This window comes from Rhinopithecus bieti, unplaced genomic scaffold (assembly GCF_001698545.2).
Source record: "Rhinopithecus bieti isolate Rb0 unplaced genomic scaffold, ASM169854v2 scaffold_17829, whole genome shotgun sequence".
Classification (NCBI taxonomy): domain Eukaryota; kingdom Metazoa; phylum Chordata; class Mammalia; order Primates; family Cercopithecidae; genus Rhinopithecus; species Rhinopithecus bieti.
Genome location: NW_016809238.1, coordinates 1,054,053 through 1,077,782, shown reverse-complemented (window position 1 = coordinate 1,077,782; position 23,730 = coordinate 1,054,053). Strand labels below are relative to the sequence as shown.

At 37.9% G+C, this 23,730-nt stretch overlaps 1 pseudogene; it reads right to left on the bottom strand.

Moving 5' to 3' along the window:
• Nucleotides 1–6,550: 6,550 nt before the first annotated feature.
• LOC108539986 (52 kDa repressor of the inhibitor of the protein kinase pseudogene) lies at nucleotides 6,551–8,962 on the bottom strand (annotated as a pseudogene).
• Between the last annotated feature and the right edge of the window lie 14,768 nt (nucleotides 8,963–23,730).

The window sequence follows — 23,730 nt, the reverse complement described above, 5'->3', positions numbered from 1 at the left end:
GGAGGGGGGAGGGATTGCATTGGGAGTTATACCTGATATAAATGATGAATTGATGGGTGCTGACGAGATGATGGGTGCAGCACACCAACATGGCACAAGTATACATATGTAACAAACCTGCACGTTATGTACATGTACCCTAGAACTGAAAGTATAGTAAAAAAAAAAAAATGAAGGAAAGAATAGACTAGTAGTAGGAGTTTTTAATTCATACCTACCATTTCATGACAGGGTAAAAGGGCAAGAATATGAATGAGAATGTAAATAACCTTTATGGTATAACTAATAAAATAGTGGTGTCTAGACTTTTTGCTTAACATTCATAAACTCCAAAAGTAGAACTAGTTTAGCTAACATTCTCTGATTACAGTGTAATAAACTAAAAAGACAAAGCAGGAAAACTAAAGGTCTTCTTCAGAGGGAGTTTTTTGTTGTTGTTGTTTGTTTGTTTGTTTGTTTTTTGAGACAGAGTCTTGCTCTGTCGCCCAGGCTAGAGCCCAGTGGCCTGATCTCGACTCACTGCAACCTCTGCTTCCCGGGTCCAAGTGATTCTCCTGCCTCAGCCTCCTGAGTAGCTGGGATTACAGGTGCGTACCACCACCCCCAACTAATTTTTGTGTGTTTAGTAGAGACAGGGTTTCACCATGTTGGTCAGGCTGGTCACAAACTCCTGACCTCATGATCCGCCCACCATGGCCTCCCAAAGTTCTGGGATTACAGGCATCAGCCACGACGCCCGGCCTCAGAGGGAGTTTTAAAACAAATTTAGTGAAGTAGAAAATGCAAGCATTTGTATTTGCATTATATCTATGTGCATGTTTAGATGCATATTTTGAACATTGTTTTAGAAAATCATCAATAGGCCAGCCACGGTGGCTCATGCCTGTAATTCCAGCACTTTAGGAGGCCAAGGCACACAGATTGCTTGAGGTCAGGAGTTCGAGACCACCCTGGCCAACACGGTGAAACCCCGTCTCTACTAAAAATACAAAAATTAGCTGGGCTTGGTGGTAAGCACCTGTAATCTCAGCTACTCAGGAGGCTGAGGCAGGAGAATCACTTGAACCTGGGAAGTGGAGGTTGCAGTGAGCCGAGATCAGGCTACTGTACTCTAGCCTGGGCAACAAGAGCGAAAGTCCATCACAAAAAATAAAATAAAATAAGAAAAGAAAAAAAATCAGTAATAATGAAAAGCTACACATCAGAACAAATGGGATAGAGATACAAGCAGACTCAAAAGAAAATTTATCACCTTAAATTTTTAGATCAATTTTAAAAGGAATGAAAATGAATTCGGCCAGTAACCAAAATGTTGGTTAAAAAATCATGTAAAATAGAATACAGGAATTAATAAAGATAGAAGCAAAAAATGAAAGAGTTAGAAAATAAACTACAGGCCCTCATGATTCTAAAGATAATGTGTTTAACTGATTTTCATGGGAAAATTTGCCATAGGAGAAGGAAAACTCAAAAGTCTGCTTGAGAAGTTAGCCTGTAATATGTGAAACAGGCCAGGTGCAGTGGCTCATACCTGTAATCCCAGCACTTTGGGAGGCCAAGACAGGTGGACTACCTGAGTTCAGGAGTTCGAGACCAGCCTGGCCAACATGGCAAAACCCCATCTCTAGTAAAAATACAAAAATTAGCTGGGCATGGTGGCGGGCGCCTGTAATCCCAGCTACTCAGGGAGGCTGAGGCAGGAGAATCATTTGAACCTGGGAGATGGAGATTGCAGTGAGCCAAGATCGCACCAATGTACTCCAGCCTGGGCAACAGAGTGACACTCTGTCTTAAACAAACAAACAAACAAAAAATGTGAAATATGAATAAGAAGGCATTCACATTAACTTAGAGACATTTTGTTTCTTTTCATTTTGTTTTTTATCATGGACCATGAGGGTGGCTTTTTAAGAAAAAGAACTAGGCTTCTCAGTCTTAGTTTATATATCTGAGAGAGAAATAAAAGAATATCTTTTACATCAATATCATTATGTAACAAAACTAAAAAGTAATAACAATAGCAGTGTGTAGAAATATACAAATCACAGTGTCAGAGTGATGGTCTTGGGTGGTAGAACATAAGTAATCTCTATTTTCTGCTTTCTCCACAATGAATATGTATTCTTTATGTAATAAAAGTTAAGATATGATTCCCTACTTCACAGCATACCCAGAAATCAATTCCAGATGGATTGCAGATTTATGTGTGAAAGAAAAAGCAATGGAGCTTTTAAGGAAATGTAAGATAACATATGGGCCTTTGGAATAGGTAAAAATTTACTTAGAAAGATTCAAAACTGTCAACCAAAAATGATAAACTGGATTACAGCAAAATTAAGAACCTCTGTGCATCCAAAAGATATCATTTAGAGAGAGAGAAGTATGTTGGAGAAATTATTTGTAATTATATAAAATGACGAAGAACTTGTTTCTAAATAGAGAAACAAAGGAAAAAATAAGACATGGGATTTCTAAAGCAAAAATAATATGTGGGATTATAAGAAAATTAAGAACTATTTAAGTCACTGTCAGGAGAGTGAAAAGTGTGGGAGACACATTTATCTAACAAAGATTTGTATCCAGAACATATTAGTAAAGGCTACTCTACATTAAATAAAAGACAACCAAACAATAAATATAGTCAAAAGACTAAAAGACATTTCACAAACAGGATATAAAAATGCAAACAAACATTGGAAAATTTACTCAAAATCATTAATCAAGATAATGCAAATAAAAAAGCACATACTCACAGGCTGAATAAGTTTAAAAGATGGATAATATCAAATGGTGGCAATGACATGATGCAACTGGAGCTCTCAGACACTGCTGAGTGGGGATGCATATTGCTACAACCACAGTTTTTAGGTTTAGCTCAAACCTAAAAACTACCCAAAAGCCAATCATCAGTCGAAAAGATCAACAAATTACGGTATATGTGCACAATGGAATATTAGACAGAATGAAAACATAAAATCTGCAGTTACATGCAACAATATAAATGAATTCACAAAGAAACTGTTTAGAGAGAGACCCAGACCCCACAAAAAGGGATATATATTGCATGATTCCATATCTGTACAATATGCAAGAACAGAAAAAAATATTCTATGTCATTAGAAGTCAAGGTACTGGCTAACCCTTGGGATGCAAAGAATAGAGATTAGAGTGAAGTTGAGAGATTTTCTAAGATGGTAGAAGCATTCTGTTTCTTGATCTGGATTTTAGTTGTACAGGTGGGTTGTTTTGTGAAAGTTTATACATCTACACTCCTATGTTCATTTTTCTTGTGTGGGTATGTAATACTGTATTTTTATTTAATATGTTAATATTGAAAACACTTTTTTTTACTATATGGGAAAAGCTTAAAAGAACCTCAGGTAATTGAACATTAAAATAATCCTTAAGGGTAAATATTTATTTCTAGACACAATTTAAAACAAATTTGGAGCCTATAACTAGACTCTCACAAGCCAAAATATCAGGAAAATTCTGACAAAATATGATCTATTGCTATTTATGAGTCACTTAATAATATATTCAATTTTTCTTTGTATTTCCTCCAAAGAACATATTTGCATTTAATTAAAATACGTTGTCAACGACATGGCACTTAACTCATGAGTTAAAAAAATAAAGAAAGAAAATAAAGAAAATGGAAATTAATAACTTTCCCTTGATTTTGAGGGATTCATGAATGATTCACTAGTTTTCTTTTGAAATATGTAGTGCTGCTAAGTTTACTCAAGAGAATGTAGACTCCTGATGAGTCTAATCATCATTTTCTATTTTATTTGAAACTTCTTGACCTTTTATACCATTTTGTATATTAAGGTCTATATCCTGTTGTACAGTATTATAGGATTATTTAGTAGAGGTATTTTTTCTGACACAATGGATTCACACAAAATACTTCAATTGACTTCTATATAGAGTGATGTTTCTAGTCCAGGAAAAATGAAATGTAAGTGGAAGAGTCAACTGCTTTAAAGGAAATATGTTTTTCTAAACAATTATACCATTGTTTCTGCTTAAATGGTCATTATATTGGAATTGTACAAAGCATAATGAACTGATGTGTCTTGCTTCTGAAAATTGGTCTTTTGGCAAAATGTTCTGGAAAATAAGTTCTTGATATCTACGGTTTAAGGGTCATATAAGTAAAGTGCTTCCTTTTACACAAAGTATTCAAGTAGTATATTCTGCATTTCAATTTGCTAATGAGACAAAATTTTAGCAGTCTGTTAGTGGTAGAAAAGGTTAAAAGAATTATTACCACTAAGACTTTTTTTAATTCTACACTAAGGCAAAGATATATTGTATTGAGGAAAAGCAAAAATAATTGTATTTTAAGGAAGTGTTAAACAAAAAATCGACATTATGTGGCATTTAACCAGTAGAGGTTTTTGCCAGGAAAGAAAAAAAATGGCAGAAGATTAGAGAGAACACAGGAGCCAGTCTTGGAGTTTGCCCCACTGACCTGACTGAATGACAAATAAGGTGGAACACCACCAGCACAGGGAGAAAAAAAGGCAAGGAGACTTTAGCAAGCCGATGAAGGAAGGGAAGGCATTGTTCCAAGGATAGAAGAAGAAAGCAGTTGCTCTCTCCCTATCCAGTTTAAATTACAAAACTCTGGAAGCAATGGGAGGAGCTAAAACTGCAACTCTGTTCTAGCTGGGGAGGTGCCTGGAAATCCATCAGACTAACATGATAATGATTGAATGGTTTAAATATAAGACTCTCTAACACGTTTGCAAAGAGCAAAGTAAATGCCTGTACTAAGGAGCAGGGATTTGCTCACTCTGAGCAAAAATTCATACAGGCTTTTTCATTCCAGGATACTTCACCACATTTTTTCCAAAATAATAACTATTTATAACGAATATGGCCTAGTAAGAGTGATGCTCAAGACACTGTCACACCAAAGAACATGTATGTCAAACCTCTTCTCCTTTTAAGGTCTCTGTTCTCTTACCTGTAAAATGAGAAGATTGAACTGGGTAATTTCTGTGACCATTTACACATCCAACATTTTATTTTTCTATAATTTTATGATTTAGAATAAAGTATAAAATATACAAGACCACCTGGGAAGGGAAGAGGTTGCAGGCTAAAGAAGGACAATATGAATATTGAATCTTCATTATGAAGGGAGGGTAGCAAAAAATAGATGTTGCCCTTTGGGATATAGCAGCTTCAAGAAATACCTTGTTCCTTGATGAGACAAAGTAAGGTGGAAATAAAAAGTTGAAATCAATATTTTCATATTCAAAAGAGGCCTACTAAGCTCAAATGAATTACATGTAGTCAATAAAGCTTTACAAACAGCTTAGAGAGAAAAGGGTGCATTACATGGTTTCTTTTGAGAAATTTTGTAGATTATGCACACTGACTTCTTTTGTTCCAACATTTTACACTGCACACATATATAGAGACTTAAGTATTAAGGTCATTTAAAAAACTGAAATGAACTTATCAAAGTGTATGGTTTCTATTACTGAATATTCTCACCCACACAAATTGAGACCAAAATTGTATTTTATGTAAAGGAATGTACTTTTACAGAAAATTAAAATAAGATAAATTCCAATAAATAAATTGAGATAAATAAATTCAAATTGATGAGAATTACTTTGAAAATACATCAGCCAAAGGGATCCCTTACATAGTATTTCTTTACTTTCATGGTTTTGTTTGTTTGTTTGTTTTAAACAAAAGTCACATTTTATTTCGATAGAAATAACCATACAAAATAGATTTTCTTCATCAAAACAATAGCAATATTTTCCATATTTGTCTAGATAAACTTCAACACTTATTTTGTAGGTTTTCCAGGTTTTGATTATAAATCAAGATGAGGCAGTAGATAAGAGTCATGGAAAAAGACAGGAAAAAAAACCCAGACAAACCAATTGTCAGTATCCATGGCCTCCGATTCTGTCTTCAGCATGAAACACAAGTGTTCAACATATACCTGCTAAAAAGCTTAGGAATATATAGGCTCCACAAAGGAATGTAAACAGCAACAATGAGATGTGGAAAAACAACAGGCTCTTCCATTCAAACTTTAACTTTTGTTTGTTCCTTTAAGCTCATTTGAGAAAGACAAAATCTACACTGAAGTCCTTGTTTGATGAGCTCACAAGCTTTTCTCTGGTAGTTTCTTGTAACTGTCCAGTAGAGATTTTTAACATACTTAAAACTCCTATTAGTCAAAGGTCAATTGTGGGCTTCACTATAACATTTTATAAAATGTATTCCTTCCTCCCATACCTCTTCAAAATATATTTCTTCAAAGAATTCATAAGACCCAACAAGAAGAGATTCACAATGATAATAAATGCTATGTCTAAAATGACTTAACTAAAACAATTTCAGAGTGCCACCAGCAGAGATCACGCAGAAGGAAACATGGGACTTTCAATGTTCTCTTCTGGAAGAACAGATAGGTCCTCAAAGCATAAGAGTTCAAACAGGGGCCATTTAAACAGGTAGATTATCCAGAGGCCACCGCATCCAGCCAAGAAAACCTATTTTTAAAAGTCTCTCAGGTATTTTCCAAGGTTTCTGAATTATTATGGGAAGCTCTGACTTATTTGTATAGAGTTTAACGTATGTGTCCACCATTAAATCCAGGTCGTGTTTTATATCAAAATTTATGTTAAGCAAAGCCAAGTTACTTGATCTTTAGTCTGTCAAAGTGTTCCCCAAATAGGCTTTAAGACGCTTTCGTTCATTTTCATACCTATTTTTCCTCCTGTGCCCATTTGATTCTCCAGCAACGAAGCTAGGCTGAGAGCGTGTCAGGAATGGGTAAGTCACTACTATACAGGTCAGCATGGTGTTCCTCCAACGTATCGAATTTGAGTTGTCACATGACTGAGGGTACCAGAGATAAGCATTTAAGAGCTTTAAGGTGCTGTTCTGAGAATATATCTTTAAGTTCCTGAATAATGTGCTCCACTGTTGGGACACTTAGGGTTTCTTTATAGTAACTCTCGGAGGTTAGCTGAGATTCCAAGTACCCTGGTGAGCTCTGCGGAATTTCCCAGGGAGTTTCATTTGAGTATCAAGTTTGGTTGCCAAATTTGTGGCTTCCTCAAACCAAAATTCATGATAAACTTCAATATTTTCCATCACTTCGTTGAGTGAATGCAATACTGCAGTCAAGCCACTGGCTGCAAAGAAGACATCGGAGGTTTGCCCCTGGAGGTTTTTCCCAAAGGCTCTTGTAAAAAATAGGACATTTTTAGGAACAACAATAGTAACAATGAAATCAAAATCTGTTACTGCACTACAGAGTACAAATGGTCGGCCAGCTATACAGTTATTCCATCTAATATTTGTGTCACTATTTGTACCATCTAAACCTAAAACAAGTGCTTGCAGGAGTTCCACTAAAATTTCAAAAGCATCATGACTGCCTGTCCACTGATAATGGCAGATTTCCTTCAGTTCTTTACCCCTTTCTTTACTGCTCTGGAAAAAAAAGAGAAGAAGAAGAAATTACACTGTCAAGTTCTAAAAGTAATTGTGGTGATCGATGAAAAAAACACACTTCCTCAATTGTTCCTAATGCAACAGATACTCCTATAACAGGTACTGATTTTGCCAACCACATATTTGGCACAGGAAGCGCAGATTGTGTAGGTAGCTTGGGGATACTTCTCTAAAAGTCTGGAAGCAACAATTTTCATTTTGGAAGAAAATCCACTAGACACAATGTTAGCCTGGTTACGACAATACTTCATATTTAACCCCCACTTCTCAGTTATCATAGTGTGAAATTTCACAGCCAAAATGTCTGCTTCAGCTTCATAAGGCAGGAAGCCTACAAATTCCTCTCTTAGGTTATGAGATTCATCAACAAACCTCACCAACACAGGTAGGTGCTCTTCCCCTGCTATGTCCACTACGTCGTCAATGATCATGGAAAAGAAGTGTGAGTCTCTCACTTCTCTGAGAGTTTCTTCTCGAATACAGCTCTCACAGATCTCTGGAACTGCCTCTGCTGTGTTTTTGAACAAAACAACGTTTTAACTGCTGTTGTCTCAAACTGCTTTCTCAGAACCTCTTCACCAGAATTTATCCGGCACTCCAGCAGTGCTTGAAAGTTATCTGGAGTAAAGAGACCTTCTGGGATTTCATCAACCTCATGTCCATCCAGAAGTATGTTTTGCTTTCCCATCAGAATCAAGATTTCAAATAGAGATTTTAGGTATTCTTTGTTTTCCTTCTCTTCAAGGGTTAGAGGTAAAATGTCCTCATCTTGCCCTTCACCCCCTTCTTCACTGGGGTTCTGAGCATTGCTATTGTTGGTTTCTTTATGTTTTTGTTCCTGCTCCGAAGTTTCATCAATTTTTTTCTGTTTCAGTGTCCTGATTTCGTCTTCACTCAGTTCTTTTATTTGTTTTCTGTGCCTACTATGTGGGTTGTTCAAATGACTGGTAAGATCGAATATTGTTGGTATTGCATTATCTCAAAGAACTGTCCTATAAGGACTCGTTCTACAGATCATANCCCTTCACCCCTTCTTCACTGGGGTTCTGAGCATTGCTATTGTTGGTTTCTTTATGTTTTGTTCCTGCTCCGAAGTTTCATCAATTTTTTTCTGTTTCAGTGTCCTGATTTCGTCTTCACTCAGTTCTTTTATTTGTTTTCTGTGCCTACTATGTGGGTTGTTCAAATGACTGGTAAGATCGAATATTGTTGGTATTGCATTATCTCAAAGAACTGTCCTATAAGGACTCGTTCTACAGATCATAGAGGTCGCAAAATGTTTGGCACACCATCGATAATGTTTATTTAGCTGATTAGGTGTTTTATCTTCTAAGTCGGCACTCCTACAATTCTCCACCCACTTCTGGCATCTGGCCGGGTCCCGCCGGAACCTGAAGAAGGCCAGGTCGGACTGTGTGCTCCTCCGCGTGCAGTTGAGGACAGCGCCCAAGTTCGGCATCTTAGCCGGCCGGCAGGTCGGCCCAGCCCTCCCATCCCCGCCTCCTCAGGGCACTCCGCCCACCCTTCGGTGCCGGGGAGGGGAGCCAGGCCGGTCGGCTCGTCTGGGCCCACGCGCCGGGGAGGGGCGGGCAGGAGAGAAGCCTACTTTCATGGTTTTTATGAATAAGTGCTATTGTAACTTTCCCTGTCGAGATGATGCTACAAATAATACACAAAGATTGTTTGTACACAACATAGAAATATTGCTTCAGCGCAGACCAGATATTATCATCTCTCAAATCATCTTTTCTTGATTCTTCCAGAAGAAAACAGAAGTTTTCACAGACACACTGAGCTTGGGCCGTATAAACTTGTAAACATTGAAAATACCTAGATTCCCGTTTCCTTGAATAAATACAAGGTAAGGAGCGGCAGGCTCAGTCATCTATTTTAGAGTGGCTCACCATGATTCTGGATCAGACCTCGCTGCATCAAAATATTTATTGATTATTCTTATTTGTGCTTTTTCTCATCTAATGTAAGCTATAGTGAAGGTAGGAGGAGTAGAGAGCCCAAACCACATCTGTCAGTAAGAACCAGCAGCCATGATTCTGCAATTTTTGTTACAAAATCCCACATGTGAATTTACTTAAATCCTCCCTCTCTTACTGTGTCTCTATTTTGATTTCATACGGTAGTCAGGGTTTTGTTTTTTCCAGAGCACCTCCTAAATGAAGCATATTGAGGATATCTATTTGTGATCCCCCCTTCCGCTCTTTCTCCCTGTTTCTCTCTCTCTCTTTGTTTTAAATATGGGAACACGTATAAGGATATATCCACCTCTGTGGGATTGGTTTATCACACCGGAATACGGAAAAAAAATTCTTCCAGTTTGTTGTTTCATTAAAGCTGCTAGGATGGTTCATTTTAAGATGCTATCTTTAAAAACTTGGGGAAAAGGTTAAAATAGGAGTTAAAATTGGATTACATAAGAACCAGAGTATTTCTGAAAGGACAACATTAGTCAACTAACAATGGGGAAGAGGTAAAATAAAATGAAGAGTGATAATATCTACTGGATTTCACAAAAAGAGAGTCATCCATGACGTTAGTGGACCCTTTAGTGCGAAATGAGTAGATTATGCACCGGGAAGCGACGCAGGTTGATACAATGAGCACAGACACGTATTTCAGTAACTGAGTTATGGTGAGAGCATGAGCTCTGGGAGACATATGGTTGAAGATCTTTTTAAAGATAAAAGTGTCTTGAGAATATTGAAAAGCCAATGGAATAGAACAAGTAGAGAGGGAGCAGTTGAAGTTTCAGGAACGAAACAGGAGTAAGGATGGTAACCTGTGAAGTGGTAAATGGACTAGTCTTGGGCAAAAAGAGAGACATCTAGTCAGTAAAAGGATGATTTATTTCATGTAACATAATGACCTCCAGTTCTGTCCATGTTGTTGCAAATGACTGAATCTCATTCCTTTTTATGGATGAATAGTGCTCCATTGTGTATAAGTGCAACATTTTATCTAACCATTCACCTGTTGATGGACACAGGTTGCTTCCAGATCTTGGCCATTGTGAATAGCAATGCAATATGCATGAGAGTGCAGATATCACTTAGGTAGAGGATATATTTTTAACTCTGATATTTGGGAGAAATTATTAATTCTTAATTCCCCAATATTATAATATGAAAGGAATAAGAAGCAAACACCACCACACATGAAGAACTGCAAAGAATACTAAACACAGAAAAAGTATTGGTTGCAAAATGTTACTACGTGACAAGCAATCACCTAAGATTCTTTGGAGAGAAGTTCCTTCTAAGGGAATTTGCAGGATGCATCTCCAGTGATAGAGAGCAAAGGGGAATCTTTGGATAGATTGGTTGGAAAATTCAGATGGCATCTCATTCTCTAGCTGGATTCTTTCTAAGCTTCATAAACTATTTGGATCATCCAAGGCTATTTCAAGAATGAAGCGTGATGGTCTTTGAGAGAACCTAATAAATCCATGGAGTTTGGAGAGCAGACGGTCTAGGTATGCGGTTCTCACGTGGAACAGTCTGAATGGTGGGGCCAAGAGAGAAAGGTTTGTAGGGTCTACAAAACCTTCTACTTTGAAGGTTGCCCTGCAAAGTAAGGTAGAGAGAGTATCACCTATGACAGAGAATGGTAATGTAGAAGTCCCCACAGCCTTTGGATGTGTATCTCAGAGACAGTCCAAAAAGAGCCTGCATCAAAGAAAGAGCAGCATTTGGGTAACTGCCCTACAGAAGGCCCCAGCAGCCAGATAACAACAGCAGCTTCCATCAAACAGCAGTCATTTTCCTCCCACTGACCTCCAAAATTATTTTCTGATCAGTTCTCTTTGAATTCAGCCTGTTTAACCAACTGCTTTCCTCTTAATTTGCAGTCGTTTCTTGGATGGCCTCCTCATCCCCAGTCTAGCAGCTCTTTATGCAACATTTTCATTGCTGTCAACATTTTTTTAGAAAATATTGCCTCCAGGTGAGGCACGGTGACTCACGTCTGTAATCCCAGCATATTGAGAGGTCAAGGTGGGCAGGAGTTGAACCCAGGAGTTCGAGACCAGCCTGGGCAACATGGTAAAAATGCATCTGTACAAAAATTCAAAGAAAATTAGCCAGGCCTGTAGTCTCAGCTACTTGGGAGGCTGAGGTGGGAGAATCCCTGAGGTCAGGATGTCGAGGCTGCAGTAAGCCATGATCACACCACTGCGCTTCAGCCTGGGTGACAAAAGTGAGACTCCATCTCAAAACAAAACAAAACAAACAAGCAAACAAAAAAACCCAGAAAAGAAAATATTGCTTACTTGCTCAGATACCTGGCCTCTCCCAATTAAGGCTGAACTCTTCAGTATTCATATATGGGATTCAATAATCTTTTCCTTTCATTCATTTTATAACAAAAAAGCATTTTGAATAGTATTAGGAGCCACTTTGAAAGGGAACATTTTAAAGGATCTTTAGGAATACACTTTGTTCCCCCAAAGTTCTGTGACCATGCAATTTTATTCCCCAAACTGGCCATGGATGTCACAACTCTCTATCTATGTCAGTCTCTCAGTCTGAAGTGTTTCCATACCCCCAATCAAAATCCAACCCACCCTTCAAAGCTCAGCTCAAATATCACCTCTTCTTAAAATTGTTACCTGATTTCCACAGTTGGAATCAGTTAGTCCTTACCCTGCATTCCCTTGACCTTTTCTGTATTCTTTTGGTTTTGATCTTATTTCATCCTGTTTTATATTATAGCTGTGCAGCATGGCCATCAGACAAAGCCCAAAATGTACATCCACTGTAAATTTCCAACATATCAAGGAATAAAAGACAAGAACTTGGAAGATTCTAGTTGCATGCAAACTCAAAAAGCCCACTTGAGAGAAGTTTCTGAGACCCTTGAACAAATATACTGTCAAACAACCCTCCCACTCTGTAGGGAGTGAGGTCTTGAGATGGACCTGAGTGAGCAGTGTGGAAGAACTAGGACTGTACTGGGGCACTAGCAGAAGTATGTCAGGGGTGAACTCAAGGAATCAAACAATAGTGAAAATACCAGCACCCAACAATGCCTTTAGAAGCCTCGGGTGAAGAATTTTTAAAAACTGAGCCTAATAAAGTGTTTTTATCTCTGGAAAATTGCAAGGGATACTATTTGGGAGCTGGTTAGGAATTACTTCATTGGAGAGAAGAAGGCTATTTCTTACCTAAGCTGAAGATGAAAGTGATGGAAAAGAGAAAGGACTGACAAGCACGAGAATATGGGCATGATACCAAAGAGAACATGACAAATCCAAGTCATAGCAGTCAGCCTGTATGAGTGTCGTGAGGGACCGAGGGATAAAGTGTGTGGAGTCAGTGTGTGTATAGGCAGAGGAAGTGGGACCAATAGGGCAGCTGTGACCGTGATGTTGTGGTGTCAGCAGCAGGGCCCTCAGATGAATTAGAGAATTCAGAATTACAGAAACAACTACATGTGGCTTCAGTGAGGACATTCTAAAAGTCACAAGAAGCATTCATAAACCACTCCACCAGGGCAAGGGGTTTGAATTTGAGTTTTAGCTACTGCTCACTCCTATATCACAGCAAAGAAGAAACTGTACATAAAAGGTTACAGTTGTAGACACTTAATAAATATCAATTGAATAAATAATAAACATATTGTCATTTTCTGCTGGAAATTCTATGACCAGTTCTTGGAAAACAGCATATCCAGCCATTCTCATTTTCTCACTATATCCTTAATTTTCCATATAGTGGCCATCTACATTTTTGTCCGCTGAACATGTCTCTTTCTCCTTCCTCTAGTAAATGCAACTCCCTTCTTTTGGGGAACTGGTTCTTCCCTGCTCCAACTATTTGAAGCTAGTAAGGCTGCCAGTTGTAGACACATGGACAAGCCTCACAACCTCAACAGTATCCTGTTGTGTTAGCAACAGGGATTGGTATCAAGGATAGGAATAAGACTCAGATGTGGCTAATCAGAACTATTCCATAGGAGTATTATATATGGAATAAGGCAGAGAGAAGCCCTGTCTTTGCTCAGAGTCATGAAGTTGTCAAGTTTACAACCTCGGAGCTGCTGCTACCCGTTGTGTTCTCTATCATGTGGGGGAAAACCTGTTTGAAGGAGGGGAGAATGAAGGCCAGCAAGGACAATATTAGGGGGGTGTGTGTGTGTGTATGAGAGAGAGAGAGAGAGAGAGAGAGCGCAAGAGAGGGAAAAGGGAGGGAGAAAGAGAGAGAGAAAGAGAGAAAGAAAATAAAAGTTTTATTAGGAAAGTAGTAACTTGAATATTATTTTTCTGTTTATATTCTCTTTATTAACATTTTCATGCTGTTTAAACAAAACATTTTTTTAAATAAAAGAAAACACAAAGATATATGTTAAAGCACATATTGGTAAGGCACATGTGAAAGTTTATCATCAATTAGCTGATCCAGCCTCACTAGGCTTGCCTATTTTAGACTGTTTATTCCCACTCTATCACCATGTGTGACACTAATGAAGATTCTAGCTTCATAGCCCATATGCTAGAAGCTGACTTGTTTTCTGTAACATGCTGGAGTCCCACTGTAAATATTTAAAGCATGTCAAGCTCATTATCTACAAAAGAGATTGTGGGCAAGAATACAGCTTTAAAACTCTCTTAAAACATTAGAGTGGGGTAACAGAGTCATCATAAAACCATAAAGCCTTGTAAAATTCATGCTGACTTTTTCTTATTTTAGATTTGGCATTTTTTAATATCTTTCTTTGTGTTTCTTATTTCTGACTAGACAGTCCTGCTTAATATTTCTAAAGCAGATCACACTGATTCTTAAAAATCAATAAAACTTAAAGCAGAGGAGGAAAGAAAGCCAAAAACCTTGGGATGAAAACTAGGCAAGGAATATAATGTTGAAGAAAAGTAAATCAAAATTGTCTTGAACCACCAACAGATTTAAAATTGAATTATTCAGGGCAGCACGTTTTCTGTTTTCCAGCTCTATGCTGCAAGAATTGGAAACAGGAAACAGAGGCATTGTTATATATTTTTCACTGCCAGCATTTTGCTGCCACCACAAAGCATCCCAGCCTCTGTTCCTATTGCTACTGGGCAAGAACTTCGCATAGAAAATAGCAAGCAGAATCCCTGGTCTGTTTTTAAGTGATAAGGACACACCTTTAGACTTCTACAAAGAAACTTCTCCATCCAAACTTTCCCTAATTAATTTGTCTAATAATGTTATCAGGTAAGGTTTGCTTTCATCACTTTTTTCACAGTTAAGACACAGCTGATAACAAAAAGATTGGATGTAAGAAAGCGGAGAGTTTTTGGAAAATTCAGGCAATTCCCATAATTTCTCTCCAATTTGTAACATTTAGGTTGACATTCTCCACAATTACCCTAAAATCATGTAAACGATAGACTATCTCTAATTTCATTACAAAATTTCATGCCTCCTAACTTCATAGTTTTTTAAATAATTGGGACTGCCACAAAACACTGAATTCGGTTTGATTTTCTTTACCCTTTTCAAACAAACTCTATTTTTTTCTCTTTGAAATTTTCTGCCCTTGATTTCATCAGGATGATCCACGTGATTTTTTTTTTCTTACATGTAGGCAGGACCAGTCTGTCTGTAGTCTGAGAAGCCCTAAAGAGACGCCTTGCCCACAATATTTTTTTTTCCTCTCCCAAGACTACTTTGTATTAAATCCCACATCTCCAGAAAGCTTCAGTTAAACTTCAGGGAAATAAGTACCTGCGAGGAAGAAGAGAAGTTGGAGAGGGCCAGTCACTTCCCTGGGAAGGGAAAGCCCAAAAAGAGAGCATCATAGCAACAAGCAAAGGAGACACTGAAAAGCTTTAGTGTCAAAAATGAGGTGAGAGTTTTCTTCAGATTTCAGTGATGTAGCACATGGGAGTGCGCTGCAACAAAGCTTGGCATGACAAGCTCTATTACAAATGTTTCTGTCTTTCCTCCCTCCTTCCCGGTTCTCCACATAACAGAGAACGAGACTGATGTAGGATGCCACTTAAGACCCCCAAAACACACACGTCCACATTTCCAACACTAATTTGGATGTAAGCTAACTCAGTACTATGCTTGCAGCAGACTTGTTCTAGACAATACATGTCTAATGAAATAAGTTTGGAAAGACTAAAAGTTCCCGCTATATCTCTCAGCTAAAATTACATACAGATGCTGCTCAGTGCTTGTATTAGCTTGTAACTGTGAACAAATTATAAGGTTTTAAGATCACAGAAAAGTTTTTGAAGTTGAAAATAACCACCATTACAGACAAAATAACCTGTCACTTCTTTTTGAGTTCAAGGAAATAAAATGTTGGTAAGAAAACAAAACATTCTGGCTTTGTGCCAGAACATAACATTACATTCTCTCACACGCTTCTAAAGTGCTGAAGTGTCAGCAAGTGGCTGTTTGTTTAAATCCATGTCCCTTAAAAATATTTAAGGTCATTTTAATTGACAATATGGAGTGTCTGCTATATATGCAATTATGTGTTAACTTGGTTCTAAAGGCAATAGTATCCAAACCTTTATTTCAACTGAATCAAACATAGTTATTGCAAAACTCATCTGCAAACCAAGAAAAGAAAAATATTTGATATGTATAATAAAGTGACAGCTATATTACATTTTAATTCTGCAATGTGTTTATTTTCCTGTTTTGTCATTTGAAAAAAACAATACATGGTATTTGGAATGTATATATAACTTAAAATTTCTGTCTCCAGATACTTTATCTTGTAAAGATAAGATGTAAGTTCAGAAAATCTACACTGCATTATTATTATTATAATGTAAGTTCAGAAAAAATGAGGTCTGATAATAATTTTGAGTATCAGTTTAATCATAAAGAAGAAATAAGTGATATGAAATTAAAAGGGAAATTGCTTTTGCCAACACTCTACCCAGAAAATATGCATTATAGTTCTCAAAGGGGAGAAAACTAGTTCTTTTGAGATTTCCCATCTGCAGCTGTATTCTACAGAGATTGAAAAACCATTGAAATGAATTGCCCCAAGGTTCAAGTCAAGGTTTTACTTTGAAGGGCACACTGAGGGTAAATTTTTGAACCTAATTATTATGCCACTTCAAATACACTCCTTCAGCTGATGGGTGGAACACAGCCATCTACACATAGGTTCAGCATCTTAAACATGTACCCTTCTCAGTTCCTCTTCCTCGATGCCAAGCCATGCTGGCTTTTATTTTCTTTATTACATCTTTCCTGTTCTCAAGGAGGAAAAACTAAAGCAAAAGAGACTGAATCATGGTACCAAGTCCTTGAGCGTGTAGATAAGCAGACAGAATTTATCAAATATAGATTCTAAACCCTACACACTTTTTTGAATAATGAAAATCAAGAAAACAATTTGTAACATTCACTAGCAATATCGGGTCCATTACAATATGTCAAACATACCAGAAAATTTAAAGTCTGAGACTACCTTCTAAAGAGTGGAATTGATGTATCATACCACTTAGCATAAGAACTACAGGTTAGCTTTGCCTTTGCGTTAACAGGTATTAATGCTTTGGGGTATTTTGGAATTGTATTAATTGATTTAAAGGTCACAAATTCCACATTGCACTCTGCCCTCAAAGCTCTGTGTAATCTTGAGTAACCCCCATGTAAGTTGCTTGTAAGTTACAAGTTACTCAACACGTTTCCTTATCTATAAAGTAAGGAAGTTGAGCCAAATCCATTTCTAACCCATGAGTCAAAAACCCTTTCAGAGCCATGGAGTTACTGAAAGGGATAAGGTAAATCAAATGTACAACTGAATAAATGCTACTATCACACAGGTATGTAGAATACTAGTGTCATCAAATGTGTGCACATGCTATTGCTGTTAGTAACATATAAATTCACTTAAAAGTCTTACTGAATTCAGAACAGCATTTTGTTACTTTCATTTCCATTAACCATTCAATACTAAAATTACATGAGAGATCTGAAAAAATGGCATTAAAGAGAGCCCCCATAGGCTACTCTACAGAACAGCTATAGAAACTTTGAAATAGAGCAGCAAATGGGTATCTTTTTGTCCTGTAGCCTGTTTTCCACCCAACTAGCCAATGAAGGCCTTCACGGAGTATAGGAGTTATGGATTCTAACCAAGAATGCTTCAGATTCCAACTTAAACTAGGAACACCAAATATCTTCAGACATGTCTATTTCTGTTTCTCAGAGTTACCTATGAAAATAGTCATGCCTATAACCATTGCAACATTTTTCTTTGAACAGAAAGTTTAAGCTACAATATTCAATGTTAGAAAATAGTTCTGAGACTTAACATAAGAAATTTGTGGTAATTCTTCTAGAATAAAAAGCTAAAATTGAGGAGATAATACAATTCTATAGAATTTTAACCAGAGAAATAAGAAAAACTATTTTCTGTATCCATTTGGATTCTTTAGGCATGACAGGTTTTCTTTTCTTTTTTTTTTTTTTTCTATTGTCTTATGTTAAAATGTATCTTTCCAAAATCAGAAGTGGAATAAAGTCCTTACTGGGGACACCAATTGATCAATTATCAAGACAATTATAACAGATTTTTCTTTCTTTGGATGATACTTCCACTGTCTATACATCCTCACAATCCCTTCAATGGAGTTTTCTCAGTGTCCCACCACCCACAAATCTCAGAGCCCCCAGATTCCTCTCATCAGCTTAGAGAATGCTGATGCTCACCTTCCATCCATGCTGATTTCTTCTAGTTCGAGTTCACGTCGTCCCAGTAGAACAACCCAGTCCTCATCCGTGACAGATTCTAGGTCACTCCCTACTCAATTCATCGTATTCTACCATCAGAGTTATTTTTCTGGAACAATTTACTTCTATTAACAGCTGCACTCAGATTTTGTTTAAATCTTCAACTATTCCCCAGTAGCTTAAAGAGAAGGTCCACCCTACTTAACATAGCCTACAAAATTTCACAACCTAGTTGTGCACCTAATTCTTTAGCCTCACCTCCAGCCAACTTAGTCTTACTGTATTACTTGAATACACCATGTTTTCTTTTGCAATTCTTTTTCTTTCCTTCTGCTACTTACTGTGTCTAGATTATTTTCTCCTCAAAGCCTCCCCACTCCTGTATCCCTTTTATTTAGTCTTCAAGATCCAGATATTTTCTTCCTATATTTAGCTTTCTCTTACTCCCTTCTCCAAAGCGGAATTAATTGAATCTCACATGTAACACTAACTGAAAATCTGCTGTGTCTAATAGCACATTAGATACTGAGGGTACAAATATAACAAGACTAGTTCTTACCATCCAAGAACTTTCAAACTAATAAAGGAGACAGTCCTGTATAAAAATAAAGGCAATTGAGTTATGTTAGCTTTATGACAGAAACCAGTATAGCTGACCACAAAGAAGGAGGTGGTCAGTTCTACCAGAAAAAGAGGGAAGGGAACAAGAAAGGCATCAAAGAGGAAATAGTAATTGAGCTGAATCTTGAAAGATCAATAGATATACAATTAGTAAATAAATAATCATCAAAAGAAGGGGGAAAGTAGAACCAGAAATACCATTTAACCCAATAATCCCATTACTGAGTATATACCCCAAGGATTATAAATCGTTCTACTATAAAGACACATGCACACATATGTTTATTGCAGCACTGTTCACAATAGCAAAGACTTGGAACCAACTAAAATACCCATCAATGATAGACGGGATAAAGAAAATGTGCCACATACACACCATGGAATATTATGCAGCCATAAAAAAGGATGAGTTCCTGTCCTTTGCAGGGACATAGATGAAGCTGGAAACCATCATTCTCAGCAAACTAACACAGGAACAGAAAACCAAACACCACATGTTCTCACCCATAAGTGGGAGTTGAACAATGAGAACATATGGACACAGGGAGGAGATCATCACACACCAGGGCCTGTTGGGGGGTGAGGGGTTAGGGGAGGGAGAGCATTAGGAGAAATACCTAATGTAAATGACAGGTTGATGGGTGCAGCGAACCACCATGGCATGTGTGTACCTATGTAACAAACCTGCATGTTCTGCACATGTATCCCAGAACTTATACTATAATAATAATAAATAAAATAAAATAAAGAGGGAAAGTCCATTCAGTCGTTCAATTATTCATTCATCCAACATTTATTGAGTGACCATGATATTCCAGGCACTGCACCGGGTGCTGAAAACATAAAGATAAATAAACTATATTCTTATCCAATAAAAGACAAACAATTATATAATTATATCACAATGGATACATTAGACAGCTCCCAGTAATAAGGAATCTGACACCAATTTCATTTTTGATGCTTGACTATTGACAGCTTTCATGCCCCACCCTACCCCTTTCCCTTTTGTCCCACATAAGGGGAAGATAAAAAGAAAGCCTTGGGGCTCCATTCCTTGGTGCTGGTGGAGAAGTGCAAACCATTCAAACCCAGTTCCTCTGGGAACACTCACTACAGCCCCACCCTCTCACCACAATAGAAACCAAAGCCACTGGCTTCCCTTTTCACTCAAGACATTCCAGACCAGCTTTTATGCCTGCCCAGCTTTTTCTTTAGAAAGTCTCATTATGTGAGCAATAAATATTTTCCTACCACTTGGATGGAGGGATGGAAGCATCTTCAGTCTCACAGTCTCATCATCCTAACCAATTATGGATGAGTGTTTATTGCCCTCCACAAAGCAACCACAAAACACCCCAATGATCCCTGTCTCCTGGTATTCATGCCCTTGTATAATTCTCTCCACTTGAATGTGGGTTGAGCCTAGTAACTAGCTTCAAACAAATAGAATACAGCAAAAGTAATGGGATGTCTTTTCCAAATTAAATGTCAAAAAGACGCTTCGTTTCTCTCTTGCTCAACTTCTATTGCTCTCTTGCTTGCTCTGATGGAAACCAGTTACCTTTGAACAGGTCCACATCATCAGTAACTGAGGGAGACCTGTGGTCAATAGCCAGAGAGGAACTGAAGCCCTCAGTCCGTCAGCCCATGTAGAGCTGAATTCTGCCAATGACAATGTCAGGTGAACTTTGAAGTGGATCTTTCTCCAGTTTAGCCTGTATATGAGACTGTTGTTCCAACCAACACCTTTGATTGTAACCTTTCAAGAGACCCTGGACAGAGGACCCAGTTAAGCCGTGCCTGGATTTCTGACCCACAGAAACTGTGTTACAATAAGTGTTTGTTGTTTTAAGTCACTAGGTTTTGGGGGAGCTCATTAAACATCAATACATAATTAACACAATGGAGTAGTGCAGTAGTGGTGAAAATATACAAAAATATTGACACTTTGGGTTGATGATTAGGGAAGGAAGAATGGCTAATCCAGTTTGGACAGCATGGGTAAAACACGGAGGCCGAGAAGCCTGGTGAATCAATGAAATGTAGGTGCTTACAATAATTCAATGTGGCTGGACTAGAGAGACCGAGGAGAGTTTGTGGAGGGCTGAGTCTGGAGATATATACTGAAGCAGGATATGAGAGTGCTTTGTAAGACCATGCAAAGTAAGCAGTTATTAAAGAATTCCAAACAGCACAACGACATGATCATATTTCTGTAACCTGAGCCTGAGCTGTTTTTTTTTACCTCAGATTCGGACATGTCCAGACAGGTATTGAGGGCAGGTGGCCCAGGACCTCAGTAATCTGTTTGCCTGAGTAGTCAAGAAACTTCTTGGGAAATAGTCCATCCATAGAAAGTAAGAGTTCCAAGAACTCTTGGAGTAAGTGACAAAAGAGCAGTGATTCTAAGCTTAGGAATGCAATGTCTGTTCCTCTGATTGTTCTCCTTCCTAGTCCCCAGGGACTGATGCCTCAGCCCCACGGAGAAGGAATTGCAATGACAAGCAAAGAAACACCTGTTCCACAAGATGCCCATGAGAACCTCAAATCCCAAGACAATATCATCAAATCAGCATTAAACATTGGACACCAAACTGACATTAGTGCCGTGGCAAGAACTCCAGCAGAAGGCATTATTCTCTCTTTTCTTTGAAAGAACAAGACAGAAGAAAGAGTGGACCACAAGGCCATTTCAGAGCACACATTAATTGTCACCAGCCACCCAGGCTTCTGTATTTGGATAAAAATTTAAGGGATCTAGAGCTTCCCACAGAGGGAGGGAAGATTTGGGAAAGAGGAAGACTGAGAGAGAGAGAGAGAGAGAGAGAGAGAGAGAGAGAGAAACTATTTTTCATTAATAGGCTATTCTGTAGTACAGTTTAGATTTACAGAAGAATCGAACAGATAGTAAAGAGTTTCCACATGCCCACCCTCCCTGTGGTTTCCCCTGCTATTAACATCTTATATTCATATGCTAGATTTATTACAACTAATAAACCAATATTGATACATGAGTATTAACCAATGTTCATAGTTTAGTCATATTTCCTTAGTTTTCTTAGGATCCCATTCTCTTAAGACTCCATCCAGGATACCACATGACAACTAATTGTCATATCTCCTTAGGCCCCTCTTAGCGGTAATGTTTTCTCAGGCTTTCTTTATTTTTGATGACTCTGATAGTTGTGAGGAGAACCCTCCTCTCTTTAAATTTACCTGATGTTTTCCCCATGATGGGTCTGGGGTTATAAGTTTTGGGAGGAGAAGTACTGTTTTGATATTGATGTTGTGTCCCCTTATTACCTCCACACTGCTTTGACCTGAGAAATATAGTGTATTACATTTGTATTTTGAAAGGATCACGATTGTGGCAAAAATATGAAGGGGCAAGAAACTAAGCAGTATGACCAACTTGAAAACTATTGCAACAATTCAGACATAAAGAGGATCTGGGCTGAGGTAACTGTGGTGTAAAAAGAATGGCTGAGGTAGATAAAAGATACATTAAGAATGTAAAAATCACAGAACTCTACAACCAATTGTATTGGTTGTGGATGTATGAATGAGGAAATCTGTAAATGTGACTGAGAAGAAATGGTTGAAAATGTGAAAGAAGAACCAGAAAGAGCAGTGTGCCAGAGCCAAAAGAAAAGAAAGTCTCAGGAATGCTGTAGTAATTCAGACAAACGAGGACCAAGCAACCTTTGGACTGGAAATCAATATGATTATTAGTCGGCATTATTGGGAAGGGCTAGAAAGTGAATTAGATGTAAGGAAATAGAAATAGTGTGCATTAATATTTCTCAGCATTCGAATTATAAAGGAAAGGAGAATGATGAGGGTCATAGCTAGAGATACATACAATTGAGGACTTTTAATGATATATGAGACGGGAGCAAATAAAGGAAGATTGAAAATATGGCAAAATGAAAAGCTGGTCTTAGAACAGATGAAAACGTGGAATCATTAATGATAATAGTTACGCCCACTGAATATCTATCTGTCTCAGGTCCTGGGGTAGGGCTTTAATGCATAAATGACATTAACCTTAACACTCCAGGGAGGTAGGTGTGTGATTATTCCTATTTTATGGACAAAAAAGAACTAAAACATAAAGGAGTGTGAGTCAAGATTTGAACCTAAGCAGCTTAACTCCACATGGTTAATCATTCCTTTACATTGCTTCTCCAAAGCCTGGGTGGCAGCCTGAAACAGCAGAAGAGGTACCTGTGAGACAAAGGAAAATTAATGAGTGTGGGTGGCACATGGGTGTTTGCATAATAAATATTTGTAGGATGAATGGAAGAATAACAAAGTATAGTTAAAGATATGTAGCTATAGGGCCAGGAGTCAATGGAGGTCACAATTTATAGTGCTGATTACATCACCATCGATGAATGTGTACTATGTTAAGCATGAACAATATAGCACTTTTTATTATGTTACAATTCTGTGTTTCACCTCTGTCTCCTCATTTATCTGAATCCCACTCCCTCAGCTACGAGATTGGTTGGGGCTAACCTATCTGGCCTGATTCCTTAGGCCAGAACTGGAAAAGACCAGGAAATGTCAGAAGCAAGTAGAAAACAAAGCTCAATGAAAACGTGAAATCCAGTAAGCTGAAAATCAAAAATCCCCAAATAGATGGAAGGAGCAGAAGCAGGTTTGGAATTCAAGAGTCTGAAGCCCAGAGTTTGAAATCCTGGGAGTCAAGCGCCAGGAGAGGGTTGGAAAAAATGATCTCAACAGATTACACCTTCTGAGTTTTATTTTTATCTGTCAGTCACAGTGATGAATGGCCAAACTGGCTATTTTAAAAGGTTGCAAGGGGTCAGATACCTCCAGGTAGCAAACATCCTGGAGGAATGGGCTATGTCTTTTTTTTTAAACCTGTAATTATGTC